Here is a 19604-nt window from a genome sequence, read left to right as displayed (position 1 = left end):
TCCACGGGAGAAGTATGTGTTAGGCGGGGAGAGTCTGATAGTTACGGATGGGGAGAGGGATCTTGGGGTGATAGTATCGGAGAATCTGAAGGCAACGAAACAGTGTGACAAGGCGGTGGCCGTAGCCAGAAGATTGCTAGGCTGTATAGAGAGAGGTGTGACCAGCAGAAGAAAAGAGGTGTTGATGCCCTCTGTATAAGTCGTTGGTGAGGCCCCACCTGGAGTATTGTGTTCAGTTCTGGAGGCCGTACCTTGCTAAGGATGTAAAAAAAATGGAAGCAGTGCAAAGAAAAGCTAAGAGAATGGTATGGGATTTGCGTTACAAGACGTATGAGGAGAGACTTGCGGACCTGAACATGTATACCCTGGAGGAATGGAGAAACAGGGGTGATATGATACAGACGTTCAAGTATTTGAAAGGTATTAATCCGCAAACGAACCTTTTCTGGAGATGGGAAGGCGGTAGAACGAGAGGACATGATATGAGAGTGAAGGGGGGCAGACTCAAGAAAAATGTCAGGAAGTATTTTTTCACGGAGAGAGTGGTAGATACTTGAAATGTCCTAACGCGGGAGGTGGTGGAGATGAAAACGGTAGCGGAATTCAAGCATGCGTGGGATAAACATAAAGGAATCCTGTGCAGAAGGAATGGATCCTCAGAAGCTTAGCCGAGATTGGGAGGCGGGGCTGGTATTTGGGTGGTGGGGCTAGTTCTGGGCAAGACTTCTACGGTCTGTGTCCTGAAAATGGCAGATACAAATCAAGGTAAGGTATACACAAGAAGTAGCACATATGAGTTTATCTTGTTGGGCAGACTAGATGGACCGTGCAGGTCTTTTTCTACCGTCATCTACTATGTTACTATATCAACAATATGAAACAAGGGATCATAATATCACAATTCTCATGTAGAGCCACAAAACACCCTTTTAGGGATAGTGTTCACAATGAGCTCCTTTTATTAACGACCATATGTAGATCCTTCAAGAAGTAGTGTGTCATGATTTAGGCTCTACACCCTTTCTGATGTTTTGGTGCCACCTCAGTAAGGCCAACACATAATCTCTCCACTGCAAAACACTATACACAAACTTGTGCAAAAGCACACTCATACAGTAACCTTACCAAACCATAACAGCACTAATTCCAAGGACAGGACGAGCTACAACCTTATTTTTTTTTTTGTTACATTTGTACCCCATGCTTTCCCACTCATGGCAGGCTCAGTGTGGCTTACATATTGTATACAGGTACTTATTTGTACCTAGGACAATGGAGGGTTAAGTGACTTGCCCAGAGTCACAACAAGCTGTCTGTGCCTGAAGTGGGAATTGAACTCAGTTCCTCAGGACCAAAGTCCACCACCCTAACCACTAGGCCACTCCTCCACTCCATGTGTGGAAAGGCAGCACTATAATTACACCTGGCTCTAAAACACCAGTACACAACCTAGTGAAACAAAAAATAAAAATAAAAAACAAAAAGGGCTGCAAATACTACATGCTAGCAGAATACTGCATCTTGATCACACATGAAAAACACATGACACAACAGATATGAAGGCAAAATACTGAACTGGAAAGTTACCTCAGGAAGTCAGACTCAGCAAGACCCCCGGGCTCTCTTAGGAGGAGGAAAACGACTTGCTAGGCCACCCCCAGAAGAAGCAGGAGAAGAAGCAGCCTCATCGCCCTATTTTTTTAATAAGAAGGCTCACACATGAAAAACATATGACACAACAGATATGAAGGCAAAATACTGAACTGGAAAGTTACCTCAAGAAGTCAGACTAGAAAAATTGAAACTTGCATGCAAAATATCACAGATGCACATTTCCAAAAGCTGACATATTCCAATTAATAATTTGCTGTCTGTGCATTCAGTTTTTCTATTAGCTTTGGTCCCAGTGTCTTCTGTTTTATGCAGTGTCTTCTTTCCATTTGATATTTTTTCTCTCACCATGTCCACCATTCTTCTGTCCCCTTATGCGTCCTGTACCATCTGTAGCCCTGTCCCTATCCAGTTTCAACATCTGCCCTCAAAGTGTTCCAATCCAGCCCTTAAATTCAGCAATTTTCCCTCCATCCATATCCAGCATTTCTCCTCACTCCACTCCCCTCTATCCATGTGCATGTACTTCCTCTGTCCTCCCTCCCCTCCATCCATGTCCAGCATTTCTCCTCTCTCTCTCCCTTCCACTCCATCCGTGTGCATCTTTCCTTTGTCTTTCCTTCCCTCCATCCTTATCCAATATTTCTCCTTTCTTCCCTGCCCTCCATTCCATCCATGTCCAACAACTCTCCATTCTCCCCTGCCCTCTCCTCCATCCATCCATATCCAGCAAATTTCCTCTCTCCCCTGCCCCCATTCATCCATCCATGTCCAGCAATTCTCCTCTCCTTTGCCCTCCCCTCCATCCATCCATATCCAGCAAATTTCCTCTCTCCCCTGCCCCCATTCATCCATCCATGTCCAGCAATTCTCCTCTCCTCTGCCCTCCCCTCCATCCATCCATATCCAGCAACTGTCCATTCTCCCCTGCCCTCTCCTCCATCCATCCATCCATCCATATCCAGCAAATTTCCTCTCTTCCCTGCCCCCTCCATCCATCCATGTCCAGCAATTCTCCTCTCCTCTGCCATCCCCTCCATCCATCCATATCCAGCAACTGTCCATTCTCCCCTGCCCTCTCCTCCATCCATCCATATCCAGCAAATTTCCTCTCTTCCCTGCCCCCTCCATCCATCCATATCCAGCAATTCTCCTCTCTCCTCTGCCCTCCCCTTCCCTCCATCCATATCCAGAAACTCTCCATTCTCCCCTGTCCTCTCCTCCATCCACCCTACCCCATTCATCCATCCATGTCCAGCAATTCTCCTCTCTTCCCTGCCCTCCCCTCCATCCACCCATGTCCAGCAATTCTCCCTTGTTTCTCCCCCATTGCAGTATCTATCCCTATCCCTCTTTCCCTCCCGAATGCAGTGTCTATCCCTCTCCCTCATTCCCCCCCCCCTGAATGCAGCATTTATCCATCTTGCTCCCTCCCTGCAGTCCCTCGAATTTGATCAGATCACTGCCACTGACAGGCTGTCTCTCATCCCCCCACCCCCACCCCCCGATGCAGCGTCTATCCCTCTCACTCCCTCCCTGTGGTCCCTCTAATTTGATTTAGATCGCCCATCGCTGCCGGTAGCGGCACACCAACATCGTACTACAGCTTGCTTGTCACGTTTTCAAAGCTGGAAACTGGGTTGTGAGCCCTTGGGCCACTACCGAGGAGCGGCAGTGGCAGGCAAAACCACCCCACACCGGAGACTAGGCAGAACAGGACTGGAACTCTGGACTGGAGTTGCAGCAGAGGCAAACAAGCAGGACTAAAGCAGAGCAGGTACCCTTAAACTTCACCTGCACCTGGCCACTTTTCACCAAGAGTTGAGCTCCTGGCTTCAGGTGGCCGGCAGGACTTACTGGGCAAAGCAGGACTGGATACCCACTAGGCTGAACCAGGACTGAGGGTCAGAGGGGAAAGGAACAAACAGGAGCAATAGGGCAAGGAAGGGAAAGCTAAAGGGCAGGACTGAAAGCTGCGAGCAGTCACTGAAACAGGGAACAAACACAGCTAGACAGGAGACTGAACTGAAGGCTGCGAGCAGCCACTGAAGCAGGGAACAAACACACATAAACCCAGAACTAGGCAAAGACATACAAACAAGACACCAGACTGGGAAACAAGCAATACAGTAAACAAGCAATACCCTAAACTAAACATAGACTAACTAGAACAGGCAAGACTTCAGGCAAGAACTAGAGCAAGGAAACAAACTCAGGCTGAAGTGCAAAAGCACCAACATACCAGGGCCTTAGACGCAATGCAAAGGCAAAGCAGAAAGGTTTCAAAATGGCTAATAAGCCCAGCAGCAGCCGAGACTCAGCTGCAATAATCACCAGGCAACTAAGGGTGCTGTGCAGGTTCAAACAAAACAAGCAGGTCTGGTAGTCTGGAAGATCCGGACCAGACTGCGCTGAAATCTGGAACGGGTGACAGCACACAGACAATCTAATGCAGCCAGCACACAGAGACAGAGACAGAACTAACTCACAAAGAACAGACAGAAGCTAGCTCAAAAGCTGACCACAGGAAATAAGGTGAGTCTGAGAGGGGGCACGGCCACAGACGTGACATTGCTTCAGGGCTTCGGCCTGACGGCATGACGTGCTCCGCCTCCTCTGACTAAACTTCCTGCTTCTGCGAGGGCTGGACGCATCATAAGGAAGGTTGGTCAGAGGAGGCGGGGCATGTCATGCCGTCAGGCTAAAGCCCCGAAGCAAGCTGTAGTACGATGTTGGCATAACGCTACCGGCAGCGATGGGCGATCTAAATCAAATTAGAGGGACCACAGGGAGGGAGTGAGAGGGATAGACGCTGAATCGGGGGGTGGGGGGATGAGAAAGAGAGAGATGCTTGGGGCTTGCAGCTGGGGAGGCTTAGCCTCCCCAAGCCTCTTATACCGGGCACCTATGACAATAAGGATTTAATAATTGCATATAAACGAGAAAGGAATTTATGTGATATGCTTGTACCATCAGCCTTACGTGAATGCAAGAGGTACAAAAGTAAATTCCTTAGCGTCCCTCCAGACCGGCCCAGGATTGGACTGATGGGTTGTGCACTCTTTCCAGCAGGTGGAGACTGAGAAGTTCTGACTCTAGGAGCCAATAGGAGCCCTGGCCATGTAACTCTAGACTCAGTAATCTCAGTCTCCAGCAGGTGGAAGGAGGTGAGCCCTTAGTCTCCTCTCTTTTCTTTTTTCCTTCTCTTGGCTATTTAAAAAAAAAAAGGTTTTCTTCATCTGTGCACCGGGTCTCTTGTACTCTGGGGTGTATATTCGGGGGTACCGGGTCCCTCCCCCTCTTTCCCTCCCTCCTGTGCTCCCACTGTACTGGGCTGCTTCTTTAAGCAGGGAAGAGCTTTACCCCTTCGGAGGAAGGGTGTTTCAGTTTAGGGAGAGGCAGCCACTGTGTAATTAAAAAAAAAAAAAAAAGCAGCCTTTAGCCCCGCAGCACGAACGAGCAGAGGAGCTTTGTCATTTCCCAGGGCAGCAGTGTCAGTAGGAGCTCTTGTCAGTCGGTGCTGCGCTTAGTTGAAAAAAAAAGCGGGGCCAAAATGGCGCAGAAGCTAAGGCGGTGCTTAGTGTGCCAGCATTGGGGGGTAGGCTCCTCCGGCACTTATAAATACTGTACGGCAATGGAGTTGGCAGTGCCTCCCCCTCCTTCAGTCCCGGCACTCACTGCTTACGTGGCTTGTCAGTCCCTGCATCAGAGCCCACCAGCGCATCTTCCTCGGTGAGAAAGGCGGCCATTTTGGTGGGTTCTTCCTCCCTTGCAGACAGAGACAGCCCGGCTTGGTCTTTGCAACCGGAGAACTCCACGGCTGCTGTACCTCAGAATTTGTCTTCCCATGAGGAGGGTTTTCCTCCTGAATTTGTTTTACAAATATACCAAGCCTTCTTATTAAAAAAAATCGGGCAATGAGGCTGCTTCTTCTCCTGCTTCTTCTGGGGGTGGCCTAGCAAGTCGCTTTCCTCCTCCTAAGAGAGCCCCGGGGTCTTGGGATCTCCTTGAGGAGCAACTCTCTGATACAAATTTAGATCTGCCTTCCTTGGAAGTGGTGGAAGGTTTGGAAGCTCAGCAGGTAGAGGCTCATGTCTGTTCTGATCCAGGTGCAGACTCCCTTCCTGTGGAGGAGGACCCCTTGGTCGTGCGGATATTCCATTAAAAAGATCTTCAGTATCCTTGGTAGCTTCTACCCTTCGTTTTGAGGAGGAGCAGGCTGCAGATCCTAAGGTACATAAGGTAGATCTCTTAGTCTTAGCGTTCAGGGAAGACGTTCCCTATGCACCAGGATATCAGGAATGTCATCCAAGCGCAATGAGATGCCCCGGATTCTCTTTTTCACTTAGCCAGATCCACGGTGCGTCTTTATTCTGTCCCAGAGGAGGACAAGCCCCTTCTTAAGATTCCTGTGGTGGACGCTGTGGTCTCAGCAGTCACCAAGCATAACACGGTCCCCATCGATGGTGGTACAGCCCTTAGAGATGTGCAGGATCATCATGTGGTCACTACAACCAATACAGACATTCCCTCTGCAGACAAACTCGCTAATTACTTTAAGGAAAAAATCACAAACCTATGCAAAACCTACTGATATTGAGAGCTTCATCAATAGTTTGGATTCAAACCCTGGAGAATACCCAGCTGATCGAACCTGGTCAAACTTCACACCCCTCACCATCGAAACAGTCACCCAGGCGATCAAAAGGTTCTCCAGCACCCACTGCAAACTGGATACCTGCCCCAGCTACCTGCTAAAATCCACCGCTGATCGCTTCCTAACAGACCTCACAACCCACCTAAACTACATGCTCCAACATGGTCTTTTTCCTGAGGAATACTGCAACATCCTACTCACCCCAATCCCAAAAGACACTAGGAAAAAACAACCGAACTCACCAACTACCGACCAGTTGCATCTATCCCACTGACTGTCAAACTGATGGAGAGCATGGTAACTAAACAGACTACTGACTACATGGACAAGTTCTCAATACTACATCAGTCACAATCGGGATTTCGCCCCCTCCATAGTACCGAAACTGTGCTAATCACTCTCCTGGCCAAATTCAAACAGGAAATAGCCATAGGAAAAAGTATACTTCTCCTCCAATTCGATATGTCGAGAGCATTCGACATGATTAACCACAACATACTACTAAGACTCTTAGAGTACTTCGGTATTGGTGGAAACGTACTTAGCTGGATCAAGGGTTTCCTAACCACCAGAACATATCAAGTGAAATCAATTTTAAACATATCCTCACCTTGGAAAGCAGACTGTGGAGTACCTCAAGGATCACCACTATCACCAATACTTTTCAACATAATGATGATCCCACTGGACAAGTCCTTATCAAAGCAAGGTCTCAACCTGTTCATCTATGCAGACAATGTCATAATATACATTCCCTTTAGACATGATCTAACCGAAATCGCCAACAAAATCAAACGGTCTGAACACCATGGACTCATGGGCAAACTCTTTTCAGCTGAAACAACACTGAAAAAACACACTGCCTTATCCTCTCATCTCAACACAATATGTACAAACACACAACCTTAATCACCCCTGAAAACTCCCTCCCTATCTCAGACAGTCTGAAAATACTCAGTGTCACTATCGACCGCAACCTCACACTCGAGAGCCAAATGAACTCCACAACAAAGAAGATGTTCTACTCATTGTGGAAACCTTTCTTCTCTTAGGGAAATATTTCGCAACCTAATACAATCAATGGTACTAAGCCATGTAGATTACTACAACAGAATCTATGCGGGATGCAAGGAACAACTCACAAAGAAACTCCAGACCGCTAAACACACAGCAGCCAGGCTGATTTTTGGTAAATCGCGATTCGAAAGTGCCAAACCCCTCCGAGAAAAACTGCACTGGCTCCCAATCAAAGAACGCATCACCTTCAAAATTATCTACGGCCAAGTCCCAGCATACATGGCAGACCTCATAGACCTACCAATCAGAAACATTACCAGAACATCCTGAACATACCTAAACCTCCATTACCCAAACTGCAAAGGACTGAAATACAAAGCAACCTATGCATCCAGCTTCTCCTACATAAGCATGCCGGGGGCGTAGCCAGACCTCGCCGGGAGGGGGGTCCAGAGCCCGAGGTGGGGGGGGGCACTGTTTAGCCGCCCCCCCGAGCCGCCGCCACATTGGATCCCCCTGCCGGCCTGCCGACGATCCCCTTGAACCCCCCCTCCCACCACCAACTCTCCCTCGCCATCATCACCCGCCCCACTGCCACATCAGATACCTTGTTTGCTGGCAGGGGGTTCCCGAACCCCGCCAGCCGAAGAGAGTCTTCTTCAGCGCTGGAGTAGCGCCTTCATTCAACTAAGTTCCTGGTGTGATCAGCTGTTTCTGATGCCTTACGTCCTGCACCATGCATTTGGCCCCTGGAAGACTCTCTTCGGCTGGCGGGGTTTGGGGACCCCCGCCAGCAAACAAGGTATCTGATGCGGCAGCGGGGCGGGCGGCGACAGTGGGGGGAGGGTTGGTGGCGGGAGGGGGGTTCAAGGGGATCGTCGGCAGGGGGGCCAGGGCCTAATCTACGGGGGCCCAGGCCCCCCTCAGGCCCCATGTAGCTACGCCACTGAAGCACGCACCTATGGAATGCACTGCCAAAAGCTGTGAAAACAACCTACGACCACTTAAACTTCAGGAAATTATTAAAAACCAACCTGTTCAAAAAGGCATATCTCACTGACCCAAAATAAACACCTACTGTACACCCCGCAACACAGCAAACCCAAGCTCGAAATGGACACTTCATAACCTTCCTCTCCTCGACTCCCACTATAACTGCAACACAGCAAAACCAAAGCTCGAAATGGACACTTTACAACCTTTCCTCTCTTCGACCCCATTGTACCTGAAACGTGTACCTTATCCAACCACAATATCACATTGTAACTGTTTCTACCAGATTGGCGAATGCCTTTACGCTACTATGTAAGCCACATTGAGCCTACAAATAGGTGGGAAAATGTGGGATACAAATGCAACAAATAAATAAATAAAATGTTTCTTCCATGGCAGTTCAAGCAGCTATTTGCGGTTCTTTGGTAGCTAGAGCCTGTTTCCGTTGGGCTGAGCGAGTCTTGGACAAGGATTCAGACAATTTATCTTCAGTAGATGCGGTGGTAGCCAAGACTGAGATGGGTTCAGCCTTTTTAACTGATATCTTATACGATTTGTTAAGAGCTTCTTCCAAATCTATGGCCTTGGGAGTAGCGGCTCGCCAAACTCTTTGGTTGAGAGGTTGGTCGGCGGATGTTGCCTCTAAGACTAAGTTTCCCTTTAAGGGTTCCATTCTGTTTGGGGACGAGTTGGATAAGTTAGTTCGTAGCCTCGAGGATACTAAAGTGCCTCATCTTCCAGAGGATAGGCCTAGAGCAGTTGGCAGGGGCATGACAAGCTCCAGAGGTAGGGGTGTGATTTTCAGCATTTTCGGTCTGGAAGGGGTCTCCAGCCCCAGAGGTCCCGGTTCTTCCAGAGATCTCAGTCCTTTTCTGGATTCCATCATGGGGGTCGAGATTCCGGTGCCTCTTTCCTCCCTGCCTGTCCTGCCCAATGAAGGTGTGCGGGACCTTTCTCTGATTCCGGTGGGAACTCAGCTCTCTCACTTCTTTCAGAGGTGTACCCAGATTACCTCCAATCAATGGGTTTTAGAGGTTATTCGAGACAGGTATGCCTTAGAATTTGCTCGGCCCCTAGCAGACACCTTCTTAGAGTCCCCCTGTCAGTCTCGCCTCAAAGCAAGTGTGGTGTGAGATACTCAGACTCTTAGACCTTCAGGCTATTTGTCCCGTGCCATCCTCAGAAATCAGGCAGGACCATTACTCAACTTACTTTGTGGTCCCAAAGAAAGAAGGTACCTTTCAGCCCATCTTGGACCGCAAAGCGGTCAATCGTGTCCTCGGTTATAGTCACCATCAGAGTAGGAGAGTTTCTGACTGCTTTGGACCTGATGGAGGCATATCTTCATGTTCCTATCAGTTCCCATCACCAGCGGTTCCTGTGGTTTGCGGTGCTGGGTCATCACTTTCAGTTTCGGGCGCTCTCGTTTGGTAATAGTGGCGGCTGCTCTTAGGAAAGAGGGCATTTTTGTTCATCCTTACCTGGATGACTGGCTAATTCGGGTGAAGTCATATCAAGAAAGTGTGGAAGTCACAGCTTGAGTAGTTCAGTTTCTGCAGTTCCTAGGCTGGGTTGTCAACTTCGCCGAGAGCCATCTGATTCCATCTGTCAGGCTTCTCACGGAAGCACAGGGTTTGTGAGCCCTTGGACCACTGCCGTGGAGCAGCAGTGGCAGGCAAAACCACCCCCAAATCAGAGGCAAGGCAGAACAGAACTGAAACCCCGGACTGGAGTTGCAGCAGAGGCAAACAAGCTGGGACAGGCAGAGCAGGAACAGCTAGACTTCACCTGCACTTGACCGCCATTTCCCAGGAGTTGAGCCCCTGGGTGCAGGTGGCCGGCAGGACTTACAGGACAGGGCAGGAACTGGATACCAACAGGAAACACACAACAGAGTCAGGACTAAAAGCTGCCAGGCAGCCACTAAGACAGAAACACAGACAGGTGAGAGTCAGGACTGAAAGCTGCCAAGCAGCCACTAAAAAGAAAACACAGACACAAGACAAGGAAATGCAGACGAGAAACAAGACTAGGAACTAAGCAATAAAACCAAAGCTAACTACACACAAACAAACTAGACCCAGGCAAGAAACTCAGACTAGAACTGGACTAGGCAGAAGTGCACAGAGCACACCCACATACCAGGGACCTTAGACGATGCAAAGGCAAATACAGAAGTTTCCAGGTGGCTAATAAAGCCCATTAGCAGCTAAAGTTCAGCTGCAGGAATCACAAGGCAGCTACGGGTGCTGTTCAGGCACAAACAAGAAAAGCAAGTCTGGCAGCCTGGAAGATCCGGACCGGACTGGGCTGAAGTCTGAAAAGTTCACAGCAGCCACTGGTTCAGGCCACCAGAGGGCGAGGTGAGCACAGACAAGGAAACGGTCACCACCATGACAGTACCTCCCCCTCAAGGCCCCCCCGACCTCCACGGGGAATTCAGGTCTCCATGGGTAACAATGGTGAAACCTACGGAGGAGTTTCAAAACATGACCAGGGGTAGCTGGCCTGGAGCTTGAACAGAAGTCAAGACTGGACCTCAGACTGGTATCAGGACTGCGCCTCGCCTCTTGGCTGGAGCTGGAACTCAGAATGGGTTCAACATCTTGGCTGGAACTTGACAGACTCAGCATCTTGGCTGGGAGTGGAACTCGGCGTGGACTCAGCATCTTGGCTGGAACTGGCCCTTGGAGTGGACTCAGCATCTTGGCTGGAACTAGAACTGACACGCTTTCCAAGCAGGAAACTGGGTTGTGAGCCCTTGAACCACTGCCGAGGAGCGGCAGTGGCAGGCAAAACCACCCCACACTGGAGGCAAGGCAGAACTCTGATAAACAGTTAGGCTTCACCTGCACATAGCCACCTTTCACCAGGAGTTGAGCCCCTGGCTGCAGGCAGCCGGCAGGACTTATAGGACAGGGCAGGAACAGGATCCCAACAAGGCAGCACAGGGACAGCAAGGCAGGGAAAGGCTAAGCTAAAGGACAAGACAGAAAGCTGCAAGCAGCCACTAAAACAGGAAACAAAACACTGAATAACAAGACACAGAACTGAAAGCTGCAGAGCAGCCACAAAGACACAAACAGACAAAGACTAAACACAAAACTATAACCCAGAGACAGGACTAGCAAACAAATAACAACCTAATCTATCTACCCACTGACTAACTAAAACAGACAAGAAGCAAAGCAAGGAACCAGACTGAGCAGAAGTGCAAACAGCACCCCAACAAACCTCAGGGCCTTAGGTGATGCAACGGAAAGCAGAAAGGTTTCAAACTAGCTAATAAGCCCAGCAGCAGCTGAGGCTCAGCAGCAGCAATCACCATGAAACTATGGGTGCTGTGTAGATTCAAACAGAAAGAGCAAGTCTGGTAGTCTGGAAGATCTGGACCGGACTGGGCTGAAATCTGGAACAGGTGACAGTAACCAGACAGTCCATTGCAGCCACCAGGTCTGGCCACCAGGTGGTGAGAGGAAGGAAGCCCGAAACATGGGCACAGCCGTGACAGTACCTCCCCCTCAAGGCCCCCCGACCTCCACGGAGAATTCAGGTCTCCACGGGGAACAATGGTGAAACCTACGGAGGGGCTTCCAAACATGACCAGGAGTAGCTTGGCTGGAACTTGAACAGGAGTCGAGACTGGAACCCGGACTGGCATAAGGACTGGCCTTCACCTCTTGGCTGGAACTGAAACTTGGCTCAGAATCAGCCTCTTGACTGGAACTGGAAGTCAGCGTGGACTCAGCAGCTTGGCTAGGACTGGACCTCAGCATGGACTCAGCAGCTTGGCTAGACCTGGAACTCAGCATGGACTCAGCAGCTTGGCTGGACAACAGCCGGCGTAGACTCGGCATCTCGGCTGGCACTGGACCTTGGAGTGGATTCAGCTTCTTGGCCGGAACTGCAACTCGGCATGGACTCAGTAATTTGGCTGGAGCTGGAACTCAGCTCGGCCTCCGCATCTCGGCTGCAGCTGGAACTTGGCTCGGACTCCACATCTCGGCTGGAGCTGGAACTTGGCTCAGACTCTGCATCTTGGCTGAAGCTGGAACTCGGCTCGGACTCCACATCTTGGCTGGAGCTGGAACCTGGCTCGGACTCCGCATCTCAGCTGAACTCCGCTCGGACTCCGCATCTCGGCTGGAGCTGGAACTCAGCTCGGACTCCGCATCTTGGCTAGAGCTGGAACTCGGCTTGGACTCAGCAGCTTGGCTGGAACCGCAACTTGAACTGGACTCAGCATCTTGGCTGGAACTGGACCTTGGAGTGAATTCAGCTTCTTGGCCGAAACTGCAACTCGGCATGGACTCAGTAATTTGGCTGGAGCTGGAACTCAGCTCGGCCTCCGCATCTCGGCTGCAGCTGGAACTTGGCTCGGACTCCGCATCTCGGCTGGAGCTGGAACTCGGCTCGGACTCTGCATCTCGGCTGAAGCTGGAACTTGGCTCGGACTCCGCATCTTGGCTGGAGCTGGAACCTGGCTCGGACTCCGCATCTCGGCTGGAGCTGGAACTCGGCTCGGACTCCGCATCTTGGCTAGAGCTGGAACCTGGCTCGGACTCCACATCTCGGCTGGAGCTAGAACTCGACTCAGACTCCGCATCTTGGCTAGAGCTGGAACTCGGCTTGGACTCAGCAGCTTGGCTGGAACCGCAACTTGATCTGGACTCAGCATCTTGGCTGGAACTGGAACTCCGCGTGGACACAGTGACTTGGATGAAACTCAGAGCAGAAACTAGACCGGGCCTCCAGGAAGGCGGCAGGCGAGCCAAAGCCCCGGGACTACCACAACGCTTTCTTTCTGCGTCTACTTCAGGAGTGTCCCACAAGCCTGGATCAGAGGTAAGTAGGTTGCAACACTTAAATAGCGAGATCTTAGGATCAATGGCAGAAACTGGGTTGATAAGGAAACCAAGCCCCCTGAGGTGTTCCTGCTCCGCAGCAGCTTCAGGGGTATTCTTCAAGGCCGGGTCAGAACAAAGTTTGTCACGGTACTGCTGGAGCGATATCCCACAAAAAATGTCAGAAACTGGGTTGAGACCAGAACCCGAACTGGACCCAGGAACTGCCCTTGGGCTGAGAGGCATCCTACAATAAGGGAAGAAGTACATGGGTGAAAAGCCCTGCAGGAAGGAAGGTTTCGCTCAGCTCATGGCCTTTGCATTCTGTCACGCTTTCCAAGCAGGAAACTGGGTTGTGAGCCCTTGGACCACTGCCGAGGAGCGGCAGTGGCAGGCAAAACCACCCCACACCGGAGGCAAGGCAGAACTCTGATAAACAGTTAGGCTTTACCTGCACATGGCCACCTTTCACCAGGAGTTGAGCCCCTGGCTGCAGGCGGCCGGCAGGACTTATAGGACAGGGCAGGAACAGGATCCCAACAAGGCAGCACAGGGACAGCAAGGCAGGGAAAGGCTAAGCTAAAGGACAAGACAGAAAGCTGCAAGCAGCCACTAAAACAGGAAACAAAACACTGAATAACAAGACACAGAACTGAAAGCTGCAGAGCAGCCACAAAGACACAAACAGACAAAGACTAAACACAAAACTATAACCCAGAGACAGGACTAGTAAACAAACAACAACCTAATCTAACTACCCACTGACTAACTAAAACAGACAAGAAGCAAGGCAAGGAACCAGACTGAGCAGAAGTGCAAACAGCACCCCAACAAACCTCAGGGCCTTAGGCGATGCAAAGGCAAAGCAGAAGGTTTCAAACTAGCTAATAAGCCCAGCAGCAGCTGAGGCTCAGCAGCAGCAATCACCATGAAACTATGGGTGCTGTGTAGATTCAAACAGAAAGAGCAAGTCTGGTAGTCTGGAAGATCTGGACCGGACTGGGCTGAAATCTGGAACAGGTGACAGTAACCAGACATTGCAGCCACCAGGTCTGGCCACCAGGTGGTGACAGGAAGGAGAGCCCGAAACATGGGCACAGCCGTGAAAGAACTCGGAGTGGACTCAGCATTAGCACTGGAACTCGGCTCAAACTCAGCATCTTGGCTGGAACTGGAATTCGGCCTGGACTCAGCATCTCGGCTGGAACCGGAACTCAGCGTGGACTCAGCAGCTTGGCTGGAGCTGGAACTCGGCTTGGACTCAGCAGCTTGGCTGGAACTGGAACTCGGCGTGGACTCAGCATCTCGGCTGGAACTGGAACTCGGACTGGGCCTCGGACTGGAATCAGGACTGGAGTCAGGCCTGGATTCAGAAGCTTGGCTGGCAGCGTCACTCGGGCTGGAATCAGAGGCTTGGCTAGAAGCAGAACTGAACCGGAGCTGGACCGGGACCTGGAAGGCTCCACAAAACCTGCATATGAGCCCTGAAATCGGGGCTTCCAGAACGCCTTCTTTCAGCTTCTGCTTCAGGAGTATCCCAAAGGGTTGGATCCAAGGAAAGTTTGCAGTGATACTCAAAGAGGGTGATAGAAGGATCAAGAGCAGAAACTGGGTTTATAAAGAACCCAAGCCTCCAGAGATGCTTTCTCTCAGCTGCAGCTTGAGTATTCTTCAAGGCTAGATCAGAACAAAGTTTATAGCGGTAATTCTGGAGTGTCATCCAACAATCAAGATCAGAAACTGGGTTGGGACTGGAATGCACACTGGAACTAGGAGCAGAACCCGGGCTGAACCCCGGATTGTCAACAGAGAAAAAAGTCATGGGCAGAAACCCCAGCTGGAAGGATGATCTTGCCGAGCTCATGGCCTTTGCATTCTCTATTGGTTGATAAAACCTCAGCAGGCAGAAGGTGTGCCATCAAAGCATGGTAGGTCCGGCAGCCGGAGTCCCAAGGGAGATCCCACTGGCTCCGGGGGGGCTAGGAGCCACCTGGCGGTCCGCCTGTATCGTCTGCATCTGGGAGCAGACATTTTGCAGTGCTGTGGAAAGTTGGTTCAGTTGTCCATGCTGCTGTTGTATGATTCGGGCCAACTCGGCAATCTCGGACTTGTCGGATGAGCTCATGGCTTCGGCTTTCTGTCAGGCTCGCCCAGTGGAGATGTGAGCCCTTGTGCCCGATGGAGGAGGATTCCTCACCGGGCTGTCGGCCAATCCCGAGTTCCCCCTGTGCTCCCCTCCGTTCCCCAGGGGTTGAGCCCCCAGGTGCGGGAAGCTAACAGCAGAGAGAACTGAGTCCAGAACAAAGTCCACGGGGCACGGCCAAGCAATGGGCAAAAGCAGGACCAGGAGCAAACAGTGGTCCGTGCCAGGCATGAAGTAGCAGATCCAGGAACAGGCAAAGATCAATACCAGGCAGCAAACAGTAGCAAGTCCAGAATCAGGCTGGGGTCAATACCAGGCAGCAAATAGTAGCAAATCCAGAATCAGGCAGAGGTCAATACCAGGCAGCAAACAGTAGCAAGTCCAGGATCAGGCAGAGGTCAATACCAGGCAGCAAACAATAGCAAGTCCAGGATCAGGCAGAGGTCAATACTAGGTAAGTTTGAGAGGGGTCACAACCAGAATTGTAACATATAATAACCATTGTAGAATTTATCTCCTCTAATAAGGGTTTTCATTTACTCATTACGAATCTAAAAGAATCCACGGTAATTATTGAGCAGTGTGTGTTAGGGAGACAGGCTGTAAATCCATAGCGTTACAGGGAATGCCGCTGGAAGCCCCTCAGTGGATAGTGGTAACAACAGATGCCAGTCTTCAGGGCTGGGGAGCCCACTGCATGGGTCAGTTTGCTCAGGGTCTGTGGTCTGCCCAAGAGGCCTCCCTATCGATCAACTTGTTGGAAACCAGAGCAATTCAGCTGGCACTGGAAGCCTTTCTGGGGGTGCTGAAAGGAGCTCCTGTACAGATTCTCTCAGACAACGCAACTGCAGTGGCTCATGTCAATCATCAGGGAGGAACGCGAAGTTGCCTCTTGCAGCAGGAAGCAGCGAGGATTATGGCCTGGGCGGTGACTCACTTAATCAGCCCTATCAGCCTTGTATGTAGCCAGAGTGGAGAATGTCCAGGCGGATTTTCTCAGTCGGCACACTCTCAATCCGGGGGAGTGGTCTCTCAGCCAACAGGCATTCCGCTTGATAACAGAGTGCTGGGGGATTCCCCTCATGGATCTCTTCACCACAAAATGCAAAAGTGTCTCGCTTCTTCAGTCGCAGAAAGGACATCCAGGCAGAGGGCATAGATGCACTTCTTCAGCCCTGGCCTCAGGGTCTTCTCTATGCATTCCCTCCGTAGCCTCTTCAGGGGCAACTCATTCAAAGGATCAAAGTGCATGGAGGTCCAGTAATTTTGGTGGCTCCGGACTGGCCTCGTAGACTGTGGTACGCAGATCTACGCCTTCTTCAGTCGGCTCCTCCGCTCCAGCTCCCGGACCAGGTTGGACTTCTGGGTCAGGGCCCAATTGTTCATCCAGACCCGGCTCGATTTTGTCTTACGGCCTAGCTCTTGAACGGGCACACTTGTTGAAGAAGGGTTACTTTTCTTGTGTTATCTCCACCATGCTTCATTCGCGTCGCCGGTCGACATCCTTGAGCTATATCAGGACTTGGCGAATTTTTGAAGTCTGGTGTGATGAACGGGGCTTCACTCCTCTTCGTGCCTCTGTGGCAGAGATGTTGGATTTTTTGCAGCAGGGTTTTAAAAAAGGTTTGGCCTTAGCTTCCCTGAAGGTGCAGGTGGCAGTGTTATCCTGATTTTAGGGTACAGTACAAGGTAAGTCTCTAGCTAGTCATCCAGACGTGTCCCATTTCTTAAAAGGAGTTGGTCTCCTTCACCCTCCAGCCAGTGAAATCTTTCCTGCCTGGGATCTGAATTTAGTGCTTTCCATCCTTACAAGTCCTCCTTTTGAACCTTTGTCGTCTTGTTCCATAAAGGATTTGACTCTCAAGGCAGTTTTTTCTGGTGGCCATTGTGTCAGGTAGACAAGTGTCAGAATTGCAGGCCCTTTCCTGTAGGTCTCTTCTCAAATTTTCTAAGGAGCGTGTGGTGTTGCGTCCGGTGTCCTCGTTTCTTCCTAAGGTGGTCTTGCGTTTTCATCTTTCCCAGTCGGTGGTTTTGCCAGTGTTGGGTTCCTCCACTGGGTCGATCGATCAAAGCAAGTTGCGAAAGCTGGATATTAATAGAATCCTGAAGCATCATCTGAAAGTCATGGAGGAGTTCAGGAAGTTGGACCGTCTGTTTCTACTTTTGGGGGGTTCTTGCAAGGGGTTGGCAGCTTCCAAACCTACTATATCCAGATGGCTTAAAGATTTGATTGCATCCACTTACCTCTTGGCAGGGAAGCAGGTCCCGGAAAGACTTAAGGCCTGGTACCTCCTGTGGACATTTGTAAAACCCCAACTTGGACTTCCTTGCATTCTTTTACTAAGCATTACAGACTAGATGTTCAATGTCGTCAGGAAGCAGTTTGGGGGGCTAGGGTCCTTATGGCGGATTTGCTGGGGTCCCTCCCTTAAGGGTACTGCTTTGTTACGTCCCATCAGTCCAATCCTGGACCGGTCCGGAGGGATGCTAAGGGAGGAGAAATTAGGCCTTACCTGTTAATTTGCTTTCCTTTAGTCCCTCCAGACCGGCCCAGGTCCCTCCCATGCTCTCAGCTCATTTTGTTTTGATGATTCTGAAAAATGTTTGTAGGTGGTTTTTATCATTCCGGAGAGTTCCAGGTCGGAGCTGGTCTGTGTGTTCACTTTACCTGTTTGATTAAAAAAACAATTATAATAATAATAGAAGTCATTGGACTCAGCTTTAAGGGCACTGATTTAAGTATCATAATTTTCTGGTTCTCAAACATCTTCCCGGGGAGGGTTGTGTTTGCCAGATTGAGACGCTTGAATTTCACATCTGTTTGTATACCTTATTCTCAATGCTTTGTAACATGGAAGAGGCTGTCCTACCCTGGTTAGGCCCCTAGAGGGCGCTGTTGCCCTAAAATGTCCAGGGAGAAGGGCTGGGTGAGTTGCTGAAGGGAGCCAGTAAAGGGCAGGTATAGCTGGAGGTCGCTGGGACCGGGGAGAGTCCTGGAGGTGGGAACAGGTGCAGCCGGTTAGGGGCTGGGCTCCTGTTTGACCATTAACTACTTAACACCCCTCCTGAGTTGTAGGAGGAAAGAGAGCAGAGCCAGCAGCTGCAGAGAAAGGCTGGTAGCAGAAGGATCTGAATTTGCATAAAATCTGCATACTAAGAACCAGCTCACCCTGAGTGAAAGAGGGACCTGGGAGCCTGAGGTGAGAGCTCCATCCTCACTATTCTTAACAATAGCCTCATCATGTTTACAAATGGTGGCAGTGGTGGGATGTATACTGAACATCCACGTGGGAGCAGTTGGATTCCAGTTCAAAAACAGATGAGGGGTTGGCGTGAGATGGAGATGTTCTTGGAGGTTCCAGAGGCGGTGGTTCCAGAAGCCCAGCGAGGGGCCCAACACTAGCAAAAGCGCTTTGCTCACCTACCCCAGGTAAAGGGTATCTAGGGGGGAGGTGAGAATGGATACGTAAGTGAGAACTGGAGGTTTGGGAGTGGCTGTAGGGGATGGAGGAGGCCACAAGACCCTCCCTGGGAGGGGAGGCGGACACACAGGGAGGTGCAGCACAAGTGAGGGGGCCAGGAGAGAAAACAGGCCACACTTGGATGTTGTTTTTGTGATTGCAGGCTGCACCCCATCGGAGGGCCAGGAAGGCTGGAAGCCGGAGAAAAGTTCAAGCCGGAGAGGAGAAGGCCAGAGCACTCACCAGAGTCAACTACCGCTGGACAGGAGCTATTAAAGCTGGACATTATGAACCAGGTTTTGGGACTTGCAGGGGGAGGGTCGAAAGGGACCTACTGCAGGGGACCCAGCCTGGGGGAGCATGGTAGTGGCGGGCTCCCTAGGGAGAGGGAAGGGCCCAGGCCATGTGTGGTTACTAAGAGAAGAGTCGTCAGGTGTAAACCCCTTTCTCGGAGGGATCGTGGTGAGGTCGGAAGCCCCAGGAGGTAGGAGGTGCGGTTAGGCACCTCAGGTCCCCGGGAATGGGGGGATGGGCCAAGCCATGTGAGGTGCTAAGAGAAAGTTAAAGGGACCTAGGCGAGCTAGGTGACCCCTCCCTCGGAGGGCTCATGGCTGGGGGACCCCAGGAGGCGGGAGGGGGCTGCAGGAGAAGAGGGTCAGGTAGAGCCCGCTGCAGTGGGAACCCCTCAAGGCCTGGTGAATGGGGAGGCCCAGGGGCCATGGGATGTGCTAAGAGGGGGATGAGGAGCCTAGGTGAGGGGGTTGGTGAGGCCCAGGGTTAGAACAGGGATGTGCCTTGAGATGCCCTCTTGGAAGATTTGCTGCTCCTCAGTGGAGAATGCTTAAAAAGTGGCTGAGGTTGAGCAGCAAATATCTTAA

This window comes from Microcaecilia unicolor, chromosome 7 (genome assembly GCF_901765095.1).
Source record: "Microcaecilia unicolor chromosome 7, aMicUni1.1, whole genome shotgun sequence".
Taxonomy (NCBI): Eukaryota; Metazoa; Chordata; class Amphibia; order Gymnophiona; family Siphonopidae; genus Microcaecilia; species Microcaecilia unicolor.
Note: the sequence above shows the minus strand (reverse complement) of the source record.